This window comes from Passer domesticus, chromosome 5, assembly GCF_036417665.1.
Source record: "Passer domesticus isolate bPasDom1 chromosome 5, bPasDom1.hap1, whole genome shotgun sequence".
Lineage (NCBI taxonomy): Eukaryota > Metazoa > Chordata > Aves > Passeriformes > Passeridae > Passer > Passer domesticus.
This window is the reverse complement of record NC_087478.1, coordinates 870,072-895,862: the sequence shown is the minus strand read 5'-3', so window position 1 is coordinate 895,862 and position 25,791 is coordinate 870,072. Positions and strand designations below refer to the sequence as shown.

The 25,791-nt window shown below is 45.1% G+C and overlaps 1 protein-coding gene across 2 annotated transcripts in view; it reads left to right on the top strand.

The window, feature by feature from the left end:
- EXOC4 (exocyst complex component 4) overlaps positions 1-25,791 on the top strand; it is a 326,179-nt gene that overhangs the window by 99,362 nt on the left and 201,026 nt on the right. The window lies entirely within an intron of this gene.

The following is a 25,791-nucleotide window of genomic DNA, read 5'->3' as shown; positions in this document are numbered from 1 at the left end:
TAATTCCTTCTGCAGGAGCTGGAATGTCCTGCCCAGCCTCTGGCAGGTATTGATCTCTGCTCTGAGTCACTCCAAGTTTTAAGCTCTTGTTTATTATGAGGTTTTGAAAGGTTTCTCTTTATTCTCTCAGCATTTTCAGCTGGAGGCCAAGGTTTTAAAAAATGTTCCTAAAACAAAAGGTGAAATACAAACAACCTCACCTTGAGCACCGGGTTTGGGTGTTGGATATTTATCTGTGTCCTTACTGTGCATTGCTTTGGGAGCTGAGCTCAGGCAGCTCAAATTTGAAGCAGGATGGATTAAAGTGACCAATTCTTTGTGTTTGTACACTTGAGGAGCTGCAGGGTGTTTGCAGATGGTGAACCTGGGGACTTGGTTTTGCTTTTTTATATTGCCCATGGCAGGTGCTGTGTGTGCCCAGGGAAGTGTCCCCTGCTCTTGCATGGCATCATTTCCCTTTTTTTTCCTGGATGATCCTGTGGCTGGGCTTGGCAGCAGAATCAAGGGAATGTCCCAAGACTGCCATGGTCATGTACAGCAGGGCTGAATTCTTTTCTATCAACTATTCCAGTTTCTTCCTGGGCTAATTGTAACAGGAATATAATTCCTGTTCTTCAAGTATTACAGTGATGACCAAGGGCAGAATTTCTCCTGGAACTCTTGTCCATGATAATTTTCAGCTGGCTTTTAATTGAGAATGTTCTATAATTTACAAGAGAATTTTTGGATGCCTTTGTGTTCCCTTCCTCCTTTCATAACCTGTCCTCAGAGACAACTTAAACTCACAAGGGTGTGAAAAAAAACCTTGAGAGGCAGAGATTGTTCTTGGGTGGCTGCAGAGGTGATCTCTGCACTGATGAGCAGGGCTGTCATGGCTCTGTGGTGAATTCTGAGATCTTTTTGGGTGGACTGAGAAGGAAGAAGCTGAGGGTGACAGCTGCCCACCCCCTGATCCCAGAGCCTGTGGGAATGAGGGGATGTGGAGGTACCTGCCAGCTAAACTGGGATCTCACCTTGCACTCACCTGGGAGGTGTGGAGCTCACAGCTCCCTGCCTTTTGGGATTCAGGTTCTCACCTTCAAAAGTGTCACGTGGCCAGGATTGGCTGGGAGATGTCCCCCAGGTTAATGTTCCATCCCATTGCTGGGTTTTATTCCAGGAGGATTTAAGTAGTTCCTTCTCCATAGTTTTGGCCTCTCTCTTACAAACTGTGTGGGACAAGTGTGGGCTCAAAGCCAAGAATTTTTTGGCTGTTGAGAATTTTGAGCTATTTGGGGCCATCAGAGAGCCTGCAGCACTTGCTCCAGAATTTCCCATCCCTTTGGGATGATTCCTGTTGCCTTCTGTCATTCCCAGTTGTCCACGTGGCTTTAAAACAAGCAGAGAACAGAGCTGACCTTCTCCATATCCATATCCTCCTCCAGGTGCCTCGTGGCTGAAATTTGGGGATTTTTGTGTTTATTGCTGTTACACTGAGGGTTTCAAGGAGCTCCTGTCCTGAGTTTGGAGCTCATTTAGAACCAGATTTCATGGAAGAGTGATTCCTTACGGATACAAGACGAATCTTGGGGCAGCATTTGGGATGAGCTGGGAGCATTTCCAGGGGAGGAGGATGCAGCAGAGCTGCTCAGGGAGCCTGGGTGGGCAAGAACAAAGCCCAGGAGCTGCCAAAGGAGTAAAGGACAAGACAGGAATTAGTGTGGAGAGGGCCAAGATCCTGCTGCCCTTTGCAGCTCAATTGGAAGAGCCTGGACGTGATGCAGTAGGTGACACAAAGTCAGTGTGGGGAGGCAGTGGGGACAATAGATGAGATGACTTTGCTAAGATTCTTTGCAGCTGAACCATCAAGAAAAGTTTCCCTTTGAACTCCACGTTAAAAATGCAGTAACCTCTGTCTCTATTATGAGCTGCTGTTCCCTTTTAGGTTGCTCATTAATCTTCCTGAATCCCAGACCACAGCAAGATCTGCATTTGGATTTTTTTATATATATATATTTTATTTTTTTTAATCCTTTTTAAAGAGAAATACAATTTAATTGTTCAATCAGGTTAGTGGAAAGCAGGCATGTGACACTCTGTGTTCTGTGAACACTGCACAGTTTCTGTTCCCAACAGCCTTATCCACAGGGATGATTTTTCAGTGGCAGCAGGGGGAGGGTGACTTGTTAGGGAATCTTTTTTCCTGAAAAGATCTTCAAAGCAACATATGCATGAAAAGAAAGGAATTTATAAAAGTTTAGCTCACGCTAACTTTTCGATATAAGAATTTAATTTAAATAGCCTTAAAAACGTGTGAAGATCAGAGTGATGCTTTGTCATTAACCCTTTTGATTTGGACTGAAATAGTGCAGAGCATGAGGCTCACATTATCCCTCAGTGGGAGAAAGGGACCTGCTGCAAGTGGTTTAGAGCTGCAATTCTTCTGTCTCATTCCACTGAAATTGCAGGAGAAAGGCTTTGGCCATGTGTTTTCCCCTTGAAGTTGGCCACACAAGTTCTCTGACAACTGTCATTAAAAAATAAAAGTGGGGGTGAGTACAGAAGTGAAATATTTCCTTCTGGACTGGTACAGTCTGGGGAGACCTGGGAATGTTCCCCTGGAGAAGGGAAGGATCCAGGGAGTGCTTCCAGCACATTCCAGGCCTGCAGGGGCTCCAGGAGAGCTGCAGAGGGACTGGGGACAAGGGACAGGAGCCAGGGAATGGCTGCCAGTGCCAGAGGGCAGCCATGGATGGGATGTTGGCCATGAGGAATTGCTGGCTGGGCTGGAATTGCCAGAGCAGCTGGGGCTGCCCCTGCATCCCTGGAATGGCCAAGGACAGGGCTTGGAGCAGCCTGGGACAGTGGGAAGTGTCCCTGCCATGGCAGGGGTGGCACTGGGTGATTTTAATCCCAACCCAAACCAATCTGGGATTTTAGGAACCTTCCAGGTTGCTCATCTCTGGCCAAGGATGGCGAATATGGCAGTAAAATAAAGCTCCGGTATAATAACACAATAAAGTATAGTGGATCATTTTTAGAATTAAAAAATCCACTGATTTTTTTTTTTTTTCTTGCTGGCTGGGTGATAAATGCAAAGCCCTGAATAGCCCTCAGACACAAACCTAAATTTGGGAAGTGGATTTGTGTTACTCCTCATTCTACTGCTCATCCACTCTCCACCCAAGCCTGAAAAATTCCTCACCATAAGGTTTTAAGCAATTAAAGAAAATCAACGACCAACTCTGCTAATTAAGATTTTGATGCCAAGAAATAGCAGCAGAGGCACTGACGATCTGCTATGACAAGGGCACCATGTAAGGCCATGTCCAGGGAAAATGCAGTTGTTTGTAGGTGCCTTGTTCCATTTGGATCCACCCAAGGGCTGCCTCGGGGAGCCAGCTGTGCTCAGCGGTGACAGAAACCAAAGCTGACATTTGGGATAATGAAAATTCGGTTCAGCACCTCTGCGAGATGTGGGTGATAATGTGTTGTCAGTCAGAGGGGCTGGGGAGGGGGAGAGGGAACAGCATTCACGTCTGGTTAAAGGAGATGTGGTGACAAGTGGCCTGTGCTGCTTAAAAAATATTCCTTAAGGAAGGACGGGAATAAACCAGCAGAAAAATCAGCTGAGGAAGGGGAGCTGATGTGATACCCCGAATTTCCTGTCACACCACTGCTTTTGTCTCATGGTGAGCAGGATCACAGTTGGCTTTGAGCTTGGGGAGAGGGCAGAGCAGGGATTTTCAGGGTTTTGCCAGCTCTGAAGCCATCAGCTCCCCAAAGCCACTCCTGATTTCCTCGGCGTGCGTTTGTCCCGGTGTAGCGGATTAGAGACACGGCCTCTTCAAAGGCTGCCCAATCAAGGAGGGGTTATTAAAACCAGGCTGCTTTATGACTGAGAATTAATTAGAGCAGCATTTTCATGCAAAACATCCAATTTTTTGATTAGCAATGGAGCAGGGTTGCAATTAACACTCTAGGAAGCTTAAATTTCCAGCGTTTTGATTCTCAGGAAATGAGATTATCAAACTGGGGTCAGGCCCTTGACAGCAAAAGGGGGATTATGTGTAAGAAAATCGTTTGTTTCTTGATTTTTCCTCAGAGATTGTTACTAAAGCTGCAACAGTTCAGAGGGAGATGCCTAAAAAAAGGAGGCAGGAGGGTCCCTTTGCTTTGTCAGTGCAAAGAGCTCCTGGTGTTGGGGAGAGCACGTTTGGCATTTCATCTACAGCAACAGGTTCCCATTGCTGGGTGGGGTCAGCCCTCCTTTTCCCATCCATGTGGGTTTGTTTTCCTCCTTTTCAGCAATGTTTTTGATCCCTTCCAGGTGTCTACATGTGTGTATTGCTGCTTATTAAAGGCTGACCTCAGCCAGCAGTCGAGTCTGTGAGAAAGGATCAGGGCATCTCTGGTTAATCCTGGAGAACATTTGGGGGGGGTTGAATTTCCCACTTAATTCTTGTCGCTTCTCAGGGAGAGGGGAGGTGTTGAAAGTCAGGCTCGGGCTGTGAAATCTCTGCTTTGTGTGGGGGAATTTGAGCAAGGTAAGGCAGGAGGAGGAATTCTGGTGTCAGGGTGATATTTGGTGCCAGTGAGCACTGGAATGTCACTGTCATGGAATGGTTTGGGTTGGAAAGGACCATAAAGATCACCCAGTTCCAACCCCATTGCCATGGCAGGGACACCTGCCACTGTCCCAGGCTGCTCCAGCCCCAGTGTCCAGCCTGGCCTTGGGCATTCCAGGGATGCAGGGGCAGCCCCAGCTGCTCTGGGCCTCCCTACCTGGGTCTTGACCTCAGCCTCCTCTTCCTTTAATCTTTAACCCTTGCACTGCTCTCACTTCAGAGCCCAAACACCCCTCAGGTGCCACGTGGTCCTTGTGGAACAGGAAAACCAAAAATAGGGGCATCAAGGTGGTGTATGATGAGAGGAGCTTCTCAGAGATGTAGAATCCATGCTGGAATAATGCCTCAGGATTTAGGTTTTGTATTTTTCACATTCTGAGCTGCTGTAGTGTGTGGGTCTGGGCTTCATATTATGGGATGGGGAGCTCTGTGCACAGAGCAGGGAGACAAAACAATTCCTGCTGAGCTGGGCACCAAGGACAAATGATCCCAATGCCAGCCCAGGAGCACAAACCCCGCGGGCTGCAGAGAGAAAAACAAGGATGGGAGTGCAGGGGCTGCAGTGGGGTTGGACACTGAACTGCAATGTGCACATGGAGCAGAGCTGAGCCCAGGGAGAGACCCCGGCAGCGCTCGTGCATTTTGGGACCATTTGGGGTCATCCTGGGTGCATTTTGGGGCCATTTGGGTTCATCTTGGGTGCATTTTGGGATCATTTGGGGTCATCCTGGGTTCATTTTGGGACCATTTAGGTTCATCTTGGGTTCATTTTGGGACCATTTGGGTTCATCCTGGGTGCAGCCCTGGCTGGGCTCTGGTGCTGCCCAAGGTGCATCCATGGAGGAGATCCTTTCCATCAATCCCTGCTTTATTCTGTAACTCCATCTAGCCTCTGTTCTAGCTCAGCCTTCTCAAGGCATCAGAGTCAGCTTCGATTTCTGTTGCCAGCCTGGATTCTCCCTCCTCACAACTCTCCCACCTCTGCCATGCTTCTCTCCCCTGTTGAAGTGAGGAAGCACCATCCTCCTTGTATGAAAATCCCAAAATTCTCCACTCTCACTCTGCTGGAAGCTGCTCCCAGTGGGGTTGTGTTGTTACAGTTGGGACTCGCTGTGTCCCAGTGCCTTGTTTGCAAAGCAATTCTTGGTTTTCAAGGCATTTATTTACAGCTGTTTTCCAGCTTTGAATCTGGATTACTGAAGCATTTGAGGGCTTTGTGGTGAATTTACAAAGACAATGTGGAATTATCTTGTATTATGCAGATTAGAACAGAATAGGTGGAGAATGTTTATGCCTGTGAACTGTAATACTCTGCTTTATATCAATTACTGGAGTTATTTCCAGGAGGTGCAAGCTTTTGGAAGTAGTGTGCCACGGAATTTGTGTTTTTGCTTAAATGTCAGTAGTAAACCATTTATTTAAACACCATGGAGTTAGGCTGTGAAATGAGGAATAAAATATCCATGGGAGTTCAGCTCAGAATTCAACCTGGTGGATGTTGATCAGTTAATCCTGGTTTTTTTTCGGGATCTTGAGTCACCATGCTGGCCAAAGCTGCAACTTTTTCTTTTATACACAGTGTTGTGAAGAGATTTATACTATATATATACACACACACACAATATATTTGGACTGTGATCCTTGTGGGTCCCTTCCAACTGAGGATATTCTGATTCCATCTTTCTAGAGTAATTAATTGCTATGTTGGCATTGTATATTTTTTTCTTTTGTTCCTTCTGGCCTTTTTGATAGTGTGGAGTCCTGAGATGCTCATGGATGTTTATGTTTTCTATTGAAATCTTGCTGACATTTGAATTTTTCATCAAGTTCTTCTTTTCATATTGAAGTTTCTCGATGTTTTTTGCAGGTCAAATTTCTTTGTTTTCACCAGCTTGCTTAGCAAGGCTTTGATAAATACATTGCTGAAACATTCCTTTTCTTTCTCCCATTTGATGGTGTGTATAATCCTAATTTAAAAAAACAGCCCAATGCAATTATCTGTGGGGGCTGAGCCACTTTCCTGCCTCTTTTGCAAATTTTATCCCTTTCAAGCTGAGACTTCTCCAGGAAGTAATTCCACATCACAGGGGATGGCAAATTCCAGCAGAGACCTTGAGGGTGAGCATGGAGGGAGCTGCTGCTGCTCTTGTGCCTGTTCAGGGGGTAAAGGAGTGTTTAATCTCTGGCCCTGTCATTCTGCTGCCTCTAATCTGTGTCTGAAATCCCTTCAAAACGCGACACCATTGTTTTTCAAGGAGCATAACAAATGCACCCCAGACAGCTGTATTAGCATTTGGGGTTTTTTTCCCCTCTCAGCCAAGAGGTTTTTATCTTAATAATGTTGAAATGGAACTTCACAGTGGCAGAGGAGTGGGCAGGCTCAGAAAACTCTGCTTTTAAAGAGGGCTGAAGCCATTTAGGTGAGCATGAATTAACATTTCCCTCGCCTTGTAAAGGTCAGCCTTTAATTGAGATTCACCACGCTCAGCCCAAAGCTCGGGTTGCAGAGCCCTCCAAAAAGGAGGCACAAATTGGCAGCATAATCTCATCAGAGGCTGAGGTTAGGTGGTAATAAATCACTCAATTCACAGGGAACGAGGCTGCCATGGAGCACAAAACACGCCAGATGCTCCAAAGACTTTTGTGGCTTCGAGTTGGAATAACAGTTGGAGGATCTGTAGATGTCTTGAGTTTTTTTCCTAATAAGGAAGAACTGTTGGGGAGAAAGTAATTTTTACCTAATTAAATGATTAAAATGCGACACGTTTGATTTAATGTTGGTTGTTATCCATTTTACACACACACAGGAATTGGAGGTGTTGCTCTCCTGTGTTTCCATGTGTGTATCATAGATCGGAAATTATTGCCAAAAAAAAGGGCAACAGCTTTCATGGATCCATTATTCCCTGCCTTTTGTGAGGAGATAAATGTGTGCTGAGGAGGTGATTCTCTTCTGCAGGATGAAGATGGAACTTTAATCAATGAAGGGATGTGATTTAGGGGTCTGAAGATAAAAAAGCTGCCGAATTCTCAAGGGTTCTGTGGGCCAAGTGCATCAACTGCTGTTGGAGTTCTTGTTTAATATATCATGGAATAGTGTGTTAGAACACTTTCTTATCAAAACACAGAAATATGGATGTTTTCCAGGTGAGGAGAGTTTCCTTGAATAGGGTTTTACATCCAGTAATAATGTGAGGAGATGGGCAGGGAAAAGGGGGTTTTTATGAGGGCGAAGCAAAGGAGTATCTGTGAGAATCATGGAATCAGAGACTGGTTTGGGTTGGAAAGGACTTAAAATCATCCAGTGCCACCCCTGCCATGGGCAGGGACACCTCCCACCATCCCAGGCTGCTCCAAGCCCTGTCCAACACTCCCAGGGATCCGTGAGCAGCCTGTGCCAGAGCCTCCCCACCCTCATGGGGAAGATTTTTTTCTGATAAAAGCACCAGAGCTTTGAATCCTGCTGAGATTCAAAATGGGTTTTTAAATCTCTTATCTCCTGGATTTTTGTTGGTTTTGAAGCTTGAATGGAATTGTCCATTCTGGAGTGGGTGGTTCCCTATGATGGTTTGGGATGGCATAATTAAAATTCTATTTATAGATTTATCAGGTGAAGTCATTGAAGGCCATCATGTGCCTGTTGAATCCATCTGTAAAGGGGCTCATTTTGGTGATTATTCCAATTTAACTGACCTGAGAGGTGTGAACTTGAATGCATTAATTGAAAAGTTTTGGAATGGAGCACCTAGTACTGGGAAAAGGCAACCTTCCTCTCCAGCTGGCCCTGAGTACCTCTCCAGCTGGATGATGATAATAATAATAAAAAATAATAATAATAATGTGGGAAAGTGGAGGCTCCATGGGGTGATCCTTGTGCTCAGCTCCTCGGGGACATGGCCTGGGTGAATCCACGTCCTTCTGCAAAGGGCAGGGCTGGGCTTTGGGATCCATCTGAGTTATTCCAGGCCTCAGAGGTTATTTCTGAACCTGATACATCTGGTGGAGTTGCACATCTCAGAGTTGGCTCCCAGGAGGATCTGGGCTGGCTGAAGCAGGAGAGAAAGGTGCCTTGGAAGGGTTCTAGGGCTGTTCTTTCCAAGTTAACTGTCACCAGAAAATGTGATTTGGGCAAAGTGAGAAACATTTCTCTGCCTCGGTTTCCCAGAGTGTTTAGGACTTCTTAGGAGTCCCAGGATTGTTGCCTTGACATGGCTTTTCTTTTGTGGATATTCCCTCTCTCCTCCTAAAATTCTGAGGCCCCTTTTTCCTTATGACAAGGGTTCTCTTTTCATCAGTGGGTTCAGAGTTTCAGCAAATGTCTGGTGCTGTCACAGAATCCTTGGTTTTGTGTCTCCAGTGGCCACCAGGATTGCATTAATTGGCTCAGTTTGGGAGAGGAGTGCTCCTGTGAAGCCTCTTCCCCAAGAATTAATTTGATTATACACCAGGCATAGACTGGTCACCCTGTATAGTCATTAATGTGCCACATTTGTGTGCTTTGCTAAAGCAAAGAGGACAGGGAGGGTGTTCTGTGTTCCAAGTGGTGTTTGCATTCCCCACATCAATGTGCACACCAGGCCTGCATTTAAATTCATGTTCTGGATATCAATTTCCCAAATTTTCCCGCTTCCCTTGCCAGTCTTTTGAGCCTTGCAGTCACCACAAAGGCGGAGAAGTTGTTGAAACCAGATTTTTCTGTGTTTTCTCCACATAAAACTCATGCAGCTGCCTGCAGGAGGTTGTTCCAAGCGTGCTGGAGAAAGCCAGACTGATTCATTTTCCTCGAAACATCGGGTGCAGCAAATCCTCACCACAGATCTCATTAGTGTTTTCATATCTCATTGTAATTACTTAATAATATAATACCAAAGCCTCGCTGCTCAGTAGCTGGATTTTTACATAATATCAAAAAATCCTGTAAGTGACTGGGGGCCTCGAGTACATCTGTGCTTCTCTTTGGGGATTTTAATTGCACTGATCATGGGGTTGTGTTTGACTTAATTGTCATCAGGAGTTGTTGGATGAGCTCCCTCCAAGCCCTGCATTCACTGCACCTCAATGGCATCGAGGAATGGGATTTTTGTGGGAACAAATGGCACTTCCTTTGTCTATTTAATGAATGTGGAAGTGATTTCAAATGGCCTCTTCCCTCACACAGGCAGGACTCACATATGGAAAGACTTCCAAAATGGGGTAAAGCTGTAATTCCAGTAAAAAGTGGTTTACAGCACTCAGGGCTGTGCTCTCAGTCAGGGGAGATGGTAATTTGGCCTGACCCCAGGGTGAGGAGGGATGTGCCCAGTGGATGGCTGTACAGAAATCGGTGTGGGCGCCTTTTTAGCTGCTGTGGAAACGTGAGGATTTATCTGGAGTTGGCTTCAAGTTATTAGAACTGTAAGCAGACAGAATTTAAAGTCTTAAAGAGTTCAGGAGCTGTGATGTGAAATGGAATCATAAACTTGGAAAAGCCCTCAAAGGTCGTCAAGTCCAAGTATTCCTCCAGAACTGCCAAGGCCACCAAGGTGCTGAAGGGCCTGGAACATCTCTGTGCCAGGAGAGGCTGAGGGAGCTGGGGCTGCTCAGGGCAGAGGGACAGGGCTGAGGGAGCCCATCCATGGGGATCCATGGCCACGAGATCCCAAAGGATGGAGCAGGCTGTGCAGGGCAGGGGACAGGGCTGAGGGAGCCCATCCATGGGGATCCATGGCTGAGAGCTCCAAAGGATGGAGCAGGCTGTGCAGGGCAGGGGACAGGGCTGAGGGAGCCCATCCATGGGGATCCATGGCCAGGGAACTCCAAAGGATGGAGCAGGCTGTGCAGGGCAGGGGACAGGGCTGAGGGAGCCCATCCATGGGGATCCATGGCCACGAGATCCCAAAGGATGGAGCAGGCTGTGCAGGGCAGGGGACAGGGATGAGGGAGCCCATCCATGGGGATCCATGGCCACGAGATCCCAAAGGATGGAGCAGGCTGTGCAGGGCAGGGGACAGGGCTGAGGGAGCCCATCCATGGGGATCCATGGGCAGGGAGCTCCAAAGGATGGAGCAGGCTGTGCAGGGCAGGGGACAGGGCTGAGGGAGCCCATCCATGGGGATCCATGGCCAGGGAACTCCAAAGGATGGAGCAGGCTGTGCAGGGCAGGGGACAGGGCTGAGGGAGCCCATCCATGGGGATCCATGGCCACGAGATCCCAAAGGATGGAGCAGGCTGTGCAGGGCAGGGGACAGGGCTGAGGGAGCCCATCCATGGGGATCCATGGCTGAGAGCTCCAAAGGATGGAGCAGGCTGTGCAGGGCAGGGGACAGGGCTGAGGGAGCCCATCCATGGGGATCCATGGGCACGAGATCCCAAAGGATGGAGCAGGCTCTGCTCTGGGCACTGAGGTTCCACCAGGGGAATGGGCAGGGACTGAGGCCAGGAATTCCCCCTGGATTTGGGCAGAACTGCTGTCCTGGGCAGTGCCCAGCCCAGAGGGGCTGGAGTCTCCTCCCTGGGGACATTCCAAAGGCACCTGGACACTGCCCTGTGCCCTGGGATGGCCCTGCTGGAGCAGGGACCCACTGGGGTCCTTTCCAACCTCACCCATTCTGGGATTCCATCTCTGGAATAACAGGCTGTGCTGTTCTGTGCATAGTTTCCATCTTTATTATTTCTCCATGTGAGTTAATTTGTAAATGAAGCATTTTGGTGCAGAACACAAAAACAATTCACCACCAGCAACTTCTTACATGATTCCCCTCTCTGACTTAAATCAACCTCAAGATATTCCTAACTGCAACTTTCACGTTAAAATGAGGATAAAAATGAATTCATTGCAATCTTTACTTCCTAATTAGTTCCCTGGAAGAGGAAAGTGCTTGGAACTCTATTAGTGGTAATGGCTGGGGCGTGTGTGTGTGTGAAGAGGAGATGATGCTTTGCAAGATGAATTTCATGTAAATATCTGACACTTAATTTATGTCTTTTAACCGTAATTGAGGAATTTGGTGGGGCTTTTGGTATTTTATGGATCTGGGGGAAAAAAATGCTTCAACAAAAGGCCCTTTCTTGCTTGGTAAGTGAAGAAGCCAAATGTTTGTTCAGAGGTGTGATTTAGGAGCCCAGGTGAGCTCCTCTCACAAACACCTCAGGTCTCACTTGGTGTTTCAATGGATCAGTTTGGCATTATTCCATCAATCCCAGGAAAACTTCTCTCTGCTGTCCCATTGTCTGTCATTGTATCTTGCCTTGCTGCTGGAATATTCTCCCAGAGCCTCTCTGGAATACAGAATGAAGTATTACAGAGAAAAGCCAGGGGTGGGGTTTATAAAAAAAATATTTATAGCTCGTTATCCTTCTTGTTGTTTCAAGAACTCATTTTGTGTGTAGAAGTTTCTATAATTGATTTTATTGGTTTTCCCATGATTCTTTATCAGAGCCTGTGGTTTTTATCCAGAATTTTTGACCTGTTCACACATTTGTGTGTCTGAACTCTTCACACCACGGGGCTTTGTGTTTTCATTGGCATGGGGATTTTGGGGTGGGGGTAGCCTGAGCCACTGGACTGGGTAAAAATGCTCCTTTGCCACCTGCACACCTCACATCCACCTGGTCTCCTGCAGCTACGAAGTGCTTGTGTCTCCAAAGGCTTTATTTTTATGACTTTTGTAACTGGAGGATCCAATTTAGGAATTTAACAAAAAGTCACCTGCTGGAGCTTGGCCTTTACCTTTGTATGACAAAAGATGCTTTTCCTGTTTCAGGTGCTGCAGCTACAAAGCAGAAAGGGGAGAATAACTTTATTTTTCCTTCTTTTGAGTGGTGATAGAGACCTGAAATAGAGAGATAAATCCTGCTTGGCACAGGAAAAATTATGGCATCTCTTGTCTGGGAACTAGGAGCAAATCCTCCACTCCCATTCCCAGTTAAAAGTTGCTACATAAAGGGAGATGAAGGAGTTCCAGGATTCAGAATTGTGTCCTTCTCTGCCTCTGCTTTGACTCCTTTGGAAAACTGAAGTCCTTGCATAGAAAACTTGGTAAAATAGTAAAAAAATGATTTGTAGTAGTTTAAACATCTGTCATAAAGGATTGGTTTTTGCTCTCTCAAAGAATCACCATCAAAGGTATCAATCAAAAATGATACAATCTGAATTTATAAAAATGGGAATGGACATCTAGGGTTTACTCTTGTACTCTGTGGGTGAAACAGCCGAAGGGAAATGGAGTTAGAATTGATTTGGAATGATTTCCACAGAGACCCAAAGGACAAGGCAGACCCTCCCAGTGGACACCAGTTTAAGGGAATTAACAGCGTGGATCTCATTAGGATGGATTTGACACACTGCCAGCAAATTCCTGAGGGTTTGCTGGGGATGGGGGATCTCTGCCATGGGTGAGGATGTCTTGTGTTTGTGGGGTGCCCTCGTGGCAGGAAGGAGTGATGGATCTGACTCATGTTCTCAGAAGGCTGATTTATTATTTTATGATACTATATTATATTAAAGAATACTAAACTATACTAAAGAATACAGAAAGGATACTTACAGAATGTTAAAAAGATAATAATAAAAACTTGTGACTCTCTCCAGAGTCCTGACAGAGCTTGGCCCCAGTTGGCCAAAGAGTGAAAACAATTCACATGAAACCAACAAAACAATCTCCAACCACATTCCAAAGCAGCAAAACACAGGAGAAGCAAATGAGGTAAAATTGTTTTCCTTTTCCTCTGAGGCTTCTCAGCTTCCCAGGAGAAAAATCCTGGGTTGAGGGGGTTTTTTTCAGAAAATGTGAATGCCACAGGGATGGATCTGTCCCAGGGAAAGAATTCCCAGCCTTGAGAGACATCTCAAGGGAATTTTGAAGCATTTGGAGTGTGGTAGGTGAAGCTTCATCCTCCATCCAAGTTGCCATTTCTGATGCCTCCTCTTTTATTGACTCTGTTCACATTCTTCTCAGCCAGGAGTGATTAAAAACAAGTTAATTGGAATATTATCTTCTCCTGGTTTAATAGTGCACTGTGAACCCACTAGTAAAAGACTGAAGAAAATAGATTTTAGATGAAGATTTCTTTTATTTCTTTTGTATTTTTTAATTCCATGCTATAATAGCACAATCTCTATCACCTTAAAAAAACATCTTAAAATGTAATTAGTGTAATTTATCCAGGGGACACTTGGTTTACCACCTTTTCATTAGTACAAATCAGTCCCAGGCTGCCTTTCTGGCCTGGTTTAGTAATTGAATCTGATCTCTCAGGGCTACACAAAATCTGCTTTAGGTGGGAACCACAATGATTGTGTTGGGTTTTTTTTTTAATGTTGTTTGTTAACTCTACATTTAGTAGCTACAGAAAATCAGATAGAGAATCATGGAAAAGTTTGGGTTAGAAGAGACCTTAAAGATCATCAAATTCCAACCTCTGGCATGGAACAGGGAACCCATAAAATCACATAGAATTAAATCACAGAAGGAGAACAGGAATTAATTTCCCTCTTTTCCCACTGGAATAAAGGAAATCCACATCAATCCCAGCTGATTTCCTGGTTTTTTACTGGTCTGGGAGGTTTTCTTTGTAATGTTCTGAGCAAAACCCTGTTGGGTTGGTGTGTTGGATGATGCATTAGCCAGTTCTTTCTCAGCTTGTAGGAAATCACTTGTGTTGGGGTACAGCCATAAATACCTTATTGCCAGGACCAAAAATGCTTCATTTTATCTTTATTTTTTCCAGTCTTTTTTCCCCTTACTGGATGTAGAAACTTCTGAATTAATCCAAGCCAAGCAAAAACCATGTCTTGTGCACTGAGTCATTAAAACAAAGTCATGCCAGACAATTGAATTAAATGTGGAGGAAGAAGATTTAAACCTCTTTCTCTCTGTTTTAATAGGAACTTGATGAAAATGACAGTGGATAAGCAAATTACAATACATTTGGATGAAGAAGTGGCAAGTTGGAGTGAGAGGTTGGGATGTCTGGATGGGAAGTTAATGATGCAGTTGTGAAGCAGAATGAGGGGATGGATGTGGTGGATGTAATACCAGGGAAATTAAGCAGGTTAATTCCAAGCCTTGCTGCAAGATTTCCATTACTCTGCACTCTGAGAGCAGATTATTACAGTTATTTAATGTGTTTAACCCACTTAATGTTTTTGGATCGTGCTTATGCAGAAAACCAGAGGATGGAAGTGTTCAAACTTCACTCTTTTTTTGCAGAAAAAGGGATTTTGTTTTTAATTTGGAAATAGCCACATATGGCACACTCACTGTCCAGTTGCTGATGTTCCCGTGGAGAGCAGAGCAGGGTTTTAATTTGAAATATTTAATTGGAGAAAAGGGCTCTGCTTGGCTTCCAGACTGTTTTCCAGTGTGGTCTTTTTTATTTTATTTGTTGCTAAGCTTCCTCCTTTCCCCTGTTTCCCTCATTCCTTCCCTTTTTCCCCAAGAGTTTTCAGCCTGGAGAAAATTCCAGGGAGAGCTCAGAGCCCCCTCCAGAGCCTAAAAGGGCTCCAGGAGAGCTGCAGAGGGACGTCAAGAAAGTGAACAAATCCTGAAAATTTGGGTGCATACTCGGAGGTTTTGTTTCTTCACTAAAAGTGGAACTTGACTTTCAAAGTCACTTAATTGATCTATTTTGCTTAAAAATGCTTCCATTTCTCCTCAGTGTCTCAGAAATATCCTAAACCAACTCATAGGCTGGCATGTTTGTGTTCAGCTTGGGCTGAGCCCTCAAAATTGGGGAAAAATAATTTTATTCCAGTTGTGGTGCCTGATTTTTTAAGAAATAGAGGGACAGGCTCTGAATTTCCCTGGGTGAAGGCATTGAGTGGTCAAGTCTTTCATACAACTTCATGTCCTGGAGGTCTCACCATTTTTTGAGGACCCAGAAGTTGTTAGAATTGATAGACTCTGGAGACTGGGGAGCCCCAATAAATAAAATTGCATCTGCCTTGCTTTCTGTAGAAATTTGCTCAAAATCCAGGGTAATGTTACAACTGTTATAGGTAAAAAGCTTTATATAAAACATGTATATATGCTTTTAGTTTTTGTCAGCACTCACAAGGGAGAAGTGGAGACAGCAGAGAAATAGGTATTTTTTAAATTGATGTTTTGGGAAAGAAATAAGTATTTGGGGGCAAGAAATAGGTACTTTAGGGGCAAAAAATTAGTATTTTAGAGCAGAGGAGGAGAAGAGGAGGCTGCCGGGCTGGCAGGTCATGGAGCACTTTCACACTTGTGGGGTCTGTTCTGCTCTTCCCTAAAAGTGCTCTTAGGCAGAACCAGATTTCTTCCCACAACGTGGGTTTCAGATTAAATTGAGTGGATATTGCTGTTAGGGGTTACTCAGGAAAACTCCTCAAAAAATTATCTGTATTCAAGCTAATGAAGTCAGGAGGCAGAGATGGTTTAGATGGCAGCAACACAGGTGCCTGCCTTGGTCTGGAATGATTTTGGGTGTGCCCTGAACCATCTCCAGGAGCACCTGAACTATTTAGGAATAACCTGATCCATGGAGATGGATTAGGAATAACCTGATCCATGGAGATGGATTAGGAACCTGCAGGTGTGCTGTGCTCCCAGTCCATAACCCTAAAGTGACACTTGGATTCACTGCTTGAGCGTGATCTTGGTTTTTCTCCACGCCACAAATTAAAGGTGTTTGGGTTTTTTAGGGTTTTTAACATGAGATGGTTAGTTCTGGGCTTTTACAGAGAAATCCTCTGCTTTTTGAGCTGATGTTGGGTGAAGGGTTTCACAGATCAAACCAGCTGTGCAGAATTATTTCCCCAGTGAGACCAAGGCACCACCATGCTTTCAGCCCTGCTCGGAAATTTCAGTGCATTGGAGAAGGGAAGTACCATTAAAAAAAGAATAAATCTATTCTTTGACAGGACTAGCAAATGTGCCTGGTTTCTGAGAAGCAAGAGCTGTGTGTATTTACTTGGACCTTTTCTGTTTGGTGCCTGCTTCTGACATTCTGGACATTTATGGATGCATTTGCTTTGTCTGGCTTTCTGAGGAAGAAGCCATCTGGTACCGTCAGTGTTATTGGATCACCCTTCCAAAAAGAAAAGGAGATTTTGCTTTTCATCTTCCATTTGAAATAGCTCATTAATTAAAAATAAACTTATTGAGAGACATAATACATTAAAAATATATATAAATATATATTGGGAAACGTGATGCATTAGGCTGTGCACTGATCTTGATTGTGCAGGGGAGGGCAGAAGCCAAGGGGAGAAGTTCAAACCTCACTTGGCAGCAAAATCAGACCATGAAGTCCTGTCAAATACTGCACGTAAGCAGTGCTGGGGAGAGAGGGAAGGAAGGGGAGGCAAAGCTTTCCCTCAATTCTCTGCACTTCATGCTGGAGCTGAGCATCATTTCCAGTCAAAGGGCAAAACCCCAAATGTCTTCATCTTGTGTTTCTGACTTTCCTGGTGGGTCCTTCTCAGCTGGTTGCCTCGACAGCTTCTCCTCAAGCTGATAAATGAGGGTTGCATTGTTTTTATTACCCTCAATATGTTGTCTACTGTGCTGTTAATGCTCAGTGGCAGGAGAAATTCCTGCTCAAGCTCATGCAGGGAATCGCTGAAGTATCCAAGAGGCCTCAGAAGCAGATGTGAGGGATCTGATTTTCTCTGCTTGTTAACTCATATACAGAAGATTAAAATGAATCTTTTTTGCTTCACAAATTCTTGAGGGTGAGGCCGTGGGTTCATCTTGACAGCTGGCAGAGAGTCCTTAATGGAATTGTGAGCCAGGCTGCTGCAGCATCTCTCCCCTTCCTCCTCCAGGGCAACGAGGTGTGAAAATTGGGAAAATTCCTCTTGTCCTCATCTGGGAGCAGCACACTCCTTCAGACAGGAGATGTTTTATACCTTTTTCCCAGGATTTACGTGAGCAGTGGACACATTTTATGGCATGTCCTGCCTTGTTTTTTCTCTATCCCTTGTGTTCTTGCCCCTTTGGGATGCATCTTGTCCTGGTAACCTGTGCAAGTGCTGACCCCACAAGCCCTGGTGAGGCTTTATCTGAGGCTAGAACTTCTCTGTCAGGTCCAGCCTTATCGTGAGGGCTCTTTTTGCCACCATCTTTTGTCCCTTTATCTCCCAGTCTGTGTGGTCACGGGGAGAAAATATGGTTGACCATATTTTCTCCTGAGGGAGAGAACTGACACCATTTCCCTGTTGTCCTTCTGATGCTTTGTTGGGACTACCTAAAAACAGAGGCCAGGCAAAATTAAGGGAATAAAATGTGGGTATATTTATTTTTATATCTGTCTTTTTATATGTGTAATTTTTTTTTGAAGGGCCTTCAGGAACATTTAGTGCAGATGAAGCCCACCCAGGGGCTACACCCAAAAAATGCACCGCGGGTCACGGGTTTTCACACTTTTATAAGTTTGGTCCATTTACTGGGTGTAAATCTTCCAATTACAGCTTCAGGTAATTAAATAATTTACCCCAATTTTGGTCCAGCCCCCAATTCACTAGTGTTTGCATTTCTCAGGGCCTGAGGCAGCGAGGTGTCATTGATTCCCAGGCCTGGAGAGGAATTGTTGTTCTACCCAAAATGGGAAAGCAGCAGCTCACGCTCTGTTTGGAGTTTAGAGTTGTACACTAAAGAACTGCAGGATTACAAATACGTGAAAAATATAAAAGCTAAAATCCTAAGGCGTCACTTTGAGCCCCGCGGTTGCCAGGGAACGCCGCCATCTTGGGGAGGGGCCCTGCCGCCATTTCCCCTTTGTCTCCCTGTCTGTGGGCGCCATCTTGGGAAGGGCATTGCTGCCATTTTGGAGTCTCTTTGTTTTTGTTGGGTTTCTGAGATTTAGTGGTTTTGTCCCTAATGATTATTTACTTTTCCGTTTTTGCCTGTTGCCGCTTCACTTGTTTTTTCACTTGTATCAATTCATAGTCATTGCTTGTTGGTGGAAAGGGACTGGTTGAATTTAAGTTGAGGTAACTTCATTTTAGAGCATCCACCTCTTTAAATTGTCTTCAACCAAGACAGGGGCTCCAAAAGAGCTGGAGAGGGACTTTGGACAGAGGCCTGGAGGGGACAGTACCAGGGGGAATGGATTCCTAGAGCCAGAGGGCAGGGTTAGATGGGATATTGGGAAGGAATTCCTGGCTGGGAAGTCCAGGGTGCCCAGAGCAGCTGTGGCTGCCCCTGGTTCCTGGAAGTGCCCAAGGCCAGACTGAATAGGGCTTGGAACACCCTGGGAAGGTGTCCCTGCCCCTGCAGGGTGTGGCACTGGATGATTTTAAGGTCCCTTCCAACCCACACCATCCTGAGATTCCATGAATCCCATCACCAACCTCTAGGAAACATTTCCCAGCTTTTTTCACTGTTTTATGATTTTTTTGGCCGCATAGATGTCATAGGAGAGGGAAGACTTCTGACTCCAGTGGTGGAAAAACAAACCAAGTGAAATTCTCTGCTCTTTGAGACCTGACTGATGGGCAGAGTTTAAATTTCAGGTCTGTATTGTGGCCTCAACACCTGAGTGTATATATTAAAAAAAAATGAACCTATTCAGTTGGTAAACAACGTTTAGGAGGGGGAAAAAAAGCTGCTTTATTGATGTGTTCTGTGTATTTGTATCTTTGCATTGTGTACTCCTGTGTTCTGGGACTGCTGGAGAAGATCTCGAATGCAGGGAGCACAAGTCTAATTATTTTGTTCACTAGAGGCAATAATTGGCTTGTTCAGAAGTAATGAGATAACTCAGATGTAAATTCGTTTTGGAGAGGGGGAATTTTAATAATGGATAATCTAGGAAATTATATCATGAATGAAAGAATATTTCTGTTTATAAAAGGAACAAGTAGTGTAACTACAGAAGGTTGGGGCCATTTCAGCTCATTCACAGCTGGAAGGAAAATCTGGGTGATTGCTGTTGACTCCTGTGTGAGTGCTGGCTGCTCTGAGCTGGTGCAGAGGGGTTTGAACAAGGCTCTTATCCTGTGAGTATTTCCAGCATTCAGGAACTTCCCTATGGAGAGAGTTTAAGAGATGAACTTTATGGTGAAATACATGAGGGGCCATTGTAAGTGTAAACCTTACGAACATGTTCTGGTGAACAGAATCCAGACTTGAGCAGTTGTATCTTGATATTTTTCCTTAATTTTTTTCCTTAGCATTCCTCAGAACGTCCTTCAGGCAGTTTTGCTGAGCCAGTGTGTGTTTCCCTACACAAACAGGGTTTGCTGTTTGCTGTTACAGCTCTGATTTTGAAAGGCTCGTCTTGACTTATTTAATGTCACAGCTTTATTTGCCTGATTCTCAAGCAGAACTGCTCTGTGCTGATTCCACATCCAATGCTGGCTTCCTCTGGGGCTCCTGAGGAGCCTCCATGCCTTGGAGGCTCCATGACTTTCAGCCTTGGCTTAGTGAGCTTTGCTCTAGTGGAAGGTGTGGAACGGGATGATCTTTACAGTTCTTTCCAATACAAAACATCCTGAGATTCTGTTGATGTCTTGAGAAGGCTGACCTAGAGCAGAGGTAAAGAATAAAGCAGGGATTGATGGAAAGGATCTCCTGCATGGATGCACCTTGGGCAGCACCAGAGCCCAGCCAGGGCTGCACCCAAGATGAACCCAAATGGTCCCAAAATGAACCCAAGATGAACCCAAATGGTCCCAAAATGCCCCCAAGATGACCCCAAATGGTCCCAAAATGCCCCCAAGATGAACCCAAATGGTCCCAAAATGCCCCCAAGATGAACCCAAATGGTCCCAAAATGCACCCAAGATGAACCCAAATGGTCCCAAAATGAACCCAAGATGAACCCAAATGGTCCGAAAATGCACGAGCGCTGCCGGGGTCTCTCCCTGGGCTCAGCTCTGCTCCATGTGCACATTGCAGTTCAGTGTCCAACCCCACTGCAGCCCCTGCACTCCCATCCTTGTTTTTCTCTCTGCAGCCCACGGGGTTTGTGCTCCTGGGCTGGCATTGGGATCATTTGTCCTTGGTGCCCAGCTCAGCAGGAATTGTTTTGTCTCCCTGCTCTGTGCACAGAGCTCACCATCCCATAATATGAACCCAGACCCACACACTAAAGCAGCTCAGAATCTGAAAAATAGAAAAGCTAAACCCTGAGGGATCAGTGTGAACAGGCTAAAGCAAAATGTTGGTGCCCAGTGGTGTCCCCAGGAGCTGTAAAGGAGAGGATGAGTTAGGTGGGCATTTTCTGCCCTCCACTTTGACTCTTTCATCTGTGAATTCAGGGAATTGAGCAGGGGGAAGATTTGAGATGCTGAACCTTGTTGAAGGATCCTGGATTTAATCAGAGAATATTTCTTGGCTTTTTTTAGCACCCTTCTGCTCCTCTCCCCTCACCTTGTCCTTTGTTTCACCCTCTCTGGAAGATCTCAGTTCTGTGTCAAGCCTCTCTGCTTGGTCCTGTGCTGAGGAACTGTGGCTAATTTTAATCAAGCCTCAACTGTCATTCCGGTTCATCAATGTCACATTAGCGTCATTTCTCTTCATCAATGTCACATTAACAGTAAACCCCAACTCCCTGATTATTAAAGTGGATGGAAATCACTGCTCTGTGTGTGGCCAAATAGCTGCTCATCAGCAGGGTGCTTGATGGGCCCTGATGGTTTCATTCAGGCCTTAATCAAGGATTCTGTGTTCTGCTGGGTTTATCTTTGCGTTGTGGAGTCGCATTAACACCTGCACACCCTCCCTGTTTCACATCTGGAGCACAAACCTGGGTTTCAGCTGAAGCAGTGCTGGAATTAACAGCTTAAGCCCTCGGTGGTAATGAGACAGAATTAAGAATTGGTGTTTAAGACTGGGAATATTGGGAAGGTGGGGGGTCTTTAGGGACAGAGGATGAACAAATGTGTTTAGGGCAGAGCCCTGCCTGTTTATGTCTGGGATAAATCATCACTGCCTCATTAACCTGGGGTTTGTTTGATTATTTGCCTCTGTTTCTTCCCTTTCCCCCGTGCTCTTTCCCTGTATCTCTGCCTTCCCACAAGTTTGTCCCAGTTTTGTCTGGTTGCAACTACAGGCTGTTGGTTGTGCCTGAATTTGTGCAGGGTGGTCACACTTTGTTCTGAAGGTAAAGCTTTGGGGTTTTAATCCAGCCTAACCTTTATTACTTCTGTGGGCTCTGTTTGTCTTTTTGTTTTCTCTGTGGCCAAACAAAAACGTCCACGTTTCAGCAGAACAAGTGTTTTCACAGGAATGAACATGGGATGTGATTTTGGAAGCACAGATGATGCTCAGGTTGGAGCTAGGTGGTCTTTAAGGTCCCTTCCAACCCAAACCATTCCAAAGCATCACCACAAAATCTTGTGGCTCTGTTACTCCTCAAATCATTCCCTGCTCTGTTGAATTCCCTTGAGGCTTTTGCCTACCTGTGACCCTTTACTAAAAAATTATTTGCTTTTCCCCAGTTGGCACAAAAGATCCCAGTCCAAGTGCAAGGAGCATTTTGGTAATTCATTAGTAATTAGCTGAAATTGCAAGTTAACCAGCAGCATAACAGGAGAGGTGACAAGATGAAGCTGCTCAGGCACCGAATTAAATTCCTATGATCCCTCAAGTTTCCCCACATTTAGAACACTATATTTATGCTAGAATTCCATACAAATATCCATGGATGTGTGAGCATTTCAGACTCAGTAAAGGAGTGAGATTTGAGCAAAGGGGTTTGTGATGCATTTTCTGTACTCCAGCCCAGGCTCTTTCTGCCTGCAGCCACTTGAGCTGCTGAATTTCCAAAATGTCTTTTCCCCAATTCCTGCCTCAGTTTCTGTGGGGAAAGAAAAAATTCTTTCCCAAGAATTTTTGCCCAACTTCTAGTGCATAATTGAGTCAGCCCTGCCACAGACTTTGCTGGCATTAGACTTAATTAGTGCCAGCCTCGTTAAAGGGGAGACAAAACCTGTCCTGGGGTGTTTGTCAGTGGCAGATGTGCTCAGTCAAGGGGAAGTACAGTTAACCTTTCACTGGTTTGGATGGCAGCTAAAAGGTGCTTCCATCCTCTTCAGCTGTCTCCAGGCCTGGCTAAAGGTCAGCATTTTTCTTCTGGCACCAGGATCCTGCCAGGGCACTCTTGTTTTTCCAAGAGCCCACCTCACCCAGGGTCTACACCCTCAAAAGACGACCAAAAAGCAAATAAAATTAAGAAAATGCAGGTTCCATCTTAAAAACAGCCAAGTAGCAGAGCACATGCTTTGGAAAGAACAAATTCCTGTGTGCACTCTTCATTAGTGAGGCCTGGATTTAATTCTTAAACCAAAAGCCCTGGTGGCTTCTTTACCCTGGTGCCACTTGTCAAAGAATCCACTTGTTAGGAAGAAGCTCTGCCCATTGTTTCCTCCTGTTTTCTCTTGTTGGGGTCTGTTTTTAGGACGTATTAAAAATCACATTCAAACACCGTTCTCCTCGCGTGGGATTTGTCAGAGTTCAGCATCTCCTGCCTCCGAATTCTTCCCTCTGGAGCAGCAGCTGAATCAAAGCTCAGCTTGAGCAGCACTGGGCAGCTGGAAGAGAGGGAGAGAAGGGATGTTGGGAGGAGACCTGGGGGGTGGCAGAGCCTGTTTTATCCCCTCAAGATTCTGGAGCCATGGAAAGCCTTTGGACTCAAGATCCACAGTGGAAATTCACACAGAAGCTGCTTCCAGATCCAACTGGACTTTTAAAATCTGGATTTTTTTATCATCCACGTGCCCACAGCAGCATCCGAGGTGGAAACTTTACCCTGGAGCTCAGAAGATCCAAAGGCAGGTTGTGGAGGAGTTCATTTCTGGCTCTAAAATCAGCTCAGGTTTGGGTTTATCAGCAGCAATTTAAGGCTGTCGTGGACTCTTGAAGGCATAAAAATCAGAGTAGCTGTGGGCAGGTTTTCCTTTCTCATTATCCTTCATGTTGTTAGAGCTGTGTGATAAATAATAGGATTATTGATATATTGGTACGTGGTTGTGTAAGGCTTTAATTGAACAAGGATCCTTTACAACTGATTCCAAACTCATTTATGGCTGGCATTGTGATACACTTTTTTATTTTGGCAAGCTGGATCTTGATAAAACTCAAGTAATTTTGCCTTTTTTCAGTGATACCCACCCATGGTGGAAAAAACACCCATTTTTTGGGATCATTTATCAATGAATTGGCGGTGAGTTTTTCCTGGAACTGCCACACAGGGGAAATGAAAAGCAATGACACAATTTACAAACAAGAGTAATTTCAGCTGTTTATACACTATTACATCTCTGCTCCCCAAGGAAACTGCTGAAGGAACATTGTAAGTTTAAGAACAGCTTTATTTTTATAAACACTTCTTTTAATTGCTGAGCTGAAGTTGTGTTTATTACTGAAAACTCCCAAGGCTTTCTGCAAACACTGCCATATCCACTTAGTTATGTATTTTCATCCTCCTGCTTATGCTCTGTTTTTCTCATCTTTTCTTAAACTCATTTAGTCCCCAGGTTTCCACATATTATGGAAACCATCCCTGTTTGCCTGAGACCAATTCCAGCTTTCTAAGTGAACAACACTAAAAGTTAACAAAAGACTTTGTTCTTAAATACCATCCTCATGTAAGGCTTGGAAGTGTTACAGAAATATTCTCATTTATTCAGTATAAGCCCTGTCTGAAGTATCTTAATGTTGCTTTTCCAGAGTAATGAAAGGAGCAGAGAGGGATTTACCTCATAGATGTGCAGCACCAAAGGCTGTATTTTATAACCTGACAATTTTACCTTCCTTGGATATCATGGAATGGTTTGGGTGGGAAGGGAATTTAAAGCTCATCCAGTCCATGGCAGGGACACCTTCCACTATCCCAGGCTGCTCCAAGCCCGGTCCAACCTTTCCTTGGGCACTTCCAGGGGCAGCCCCAGCTTCTCTGGGAATTCCATTCCAGGGCCTCCCCATCCTCCCTGCCAGGAATTCCTTCCTTTGGGAAGGTTCCTGCCTTCTCTGTCTTCCTTTTGCTTGAAGATTGATTTGCTTCCTTTTGCAAGAGGATTGAGCTTCATTCCACCTTGCAGTGATCCCCCCTCTCCTCCTGGTTTTGTAACTCATCCAGAATCCCAGTTCCCCAGCCAAGGATAACCTGTATCCCATTTTGGGGAGGAGGAGAATCCAGCTCACATTGGATCCCTGCTGGAGGAGGATCCCTGGATATCCCTGCTCCAGCCAGCACAGAGTGAATGTGAAAGGATGGACTCCCCTGGCTCTGCACTCCATTTCTGCAATTCCCTTTGAAACCTTTCCCAATGGATTCAGTAGGATTGTGACCTATTTTTGCTATTGCTGCCTTGAAAAATTCAAATTACGCTGTGTGAGTACTCTGGAGCTGTTTTATAGTCACTACAAAAAGCAGCTGTGGAGGGGGAGTCAGCAGCTGAGGCTTTTCTGCCTCAGTCCTGCTCTGCTGTCCCAAATACGGTTTTTAGGGAGAAGCTGGATGTAATTCCTGTCCTATAGGATGATCCCAACTATTCATTTTGAGACTGGTGAGAATTTCTTAAAGCTCAAGTGACCTGACAAATGAATGGTTTTTTGTTTTTCACTTCTTCTCCCCAGTCTGTCTCTAATCCTTTCAGCACACACAGAAGTGGATTTCTTGAAAACTCTGACGGCACAGCAACCTGTCCTGTGATTCCTACCAAACACTCATTACCTTCTGTGTGAAACCCATTTCCCTAAATTCTCCCATTCCAACATCTTGATTTCCAAGTGCCTGTCCCACTTTTCTTTCTTTGCCATTAGCAGGAATTTCTGAATACATCTCCTTGCAACAAATTAAACGAGGTTACAGCTTGGCACAAGAGCCACAGCTCGCCTTTGTGTCTTCAATCTTTGAACTTTGGCTTTGTCCTTTTGCTTGTTGTTCCCTGAATGCTCTGGCGCGAGGACAAAATTAAAAAGCACTTTAGCTGCTGCTGAATGGTGGGTGATGCTGAACCCTGGTCTTGAAATGGAAATTAAAGCCCCATCTTTTTTACATTCCCTTTCTTAAACAACAGGATATTGATCCGCTGGGTTGAAGTCTTTAAAAGAGCTGCCCTGTTATCTTTCTTCCTGGTTTATTTTTCTGGAGGAGCACGTTTCAGTTACCTCTGCGTTCAGCGGCCTGAAAGAACGTGGAGATCAGATTGAGGTTATTAGAGGGATAAATCCTGTGCTCCATTTGCTGCTTTCTTATCCTGCCTCGTGCCACTGATAAAAGCGGCGGG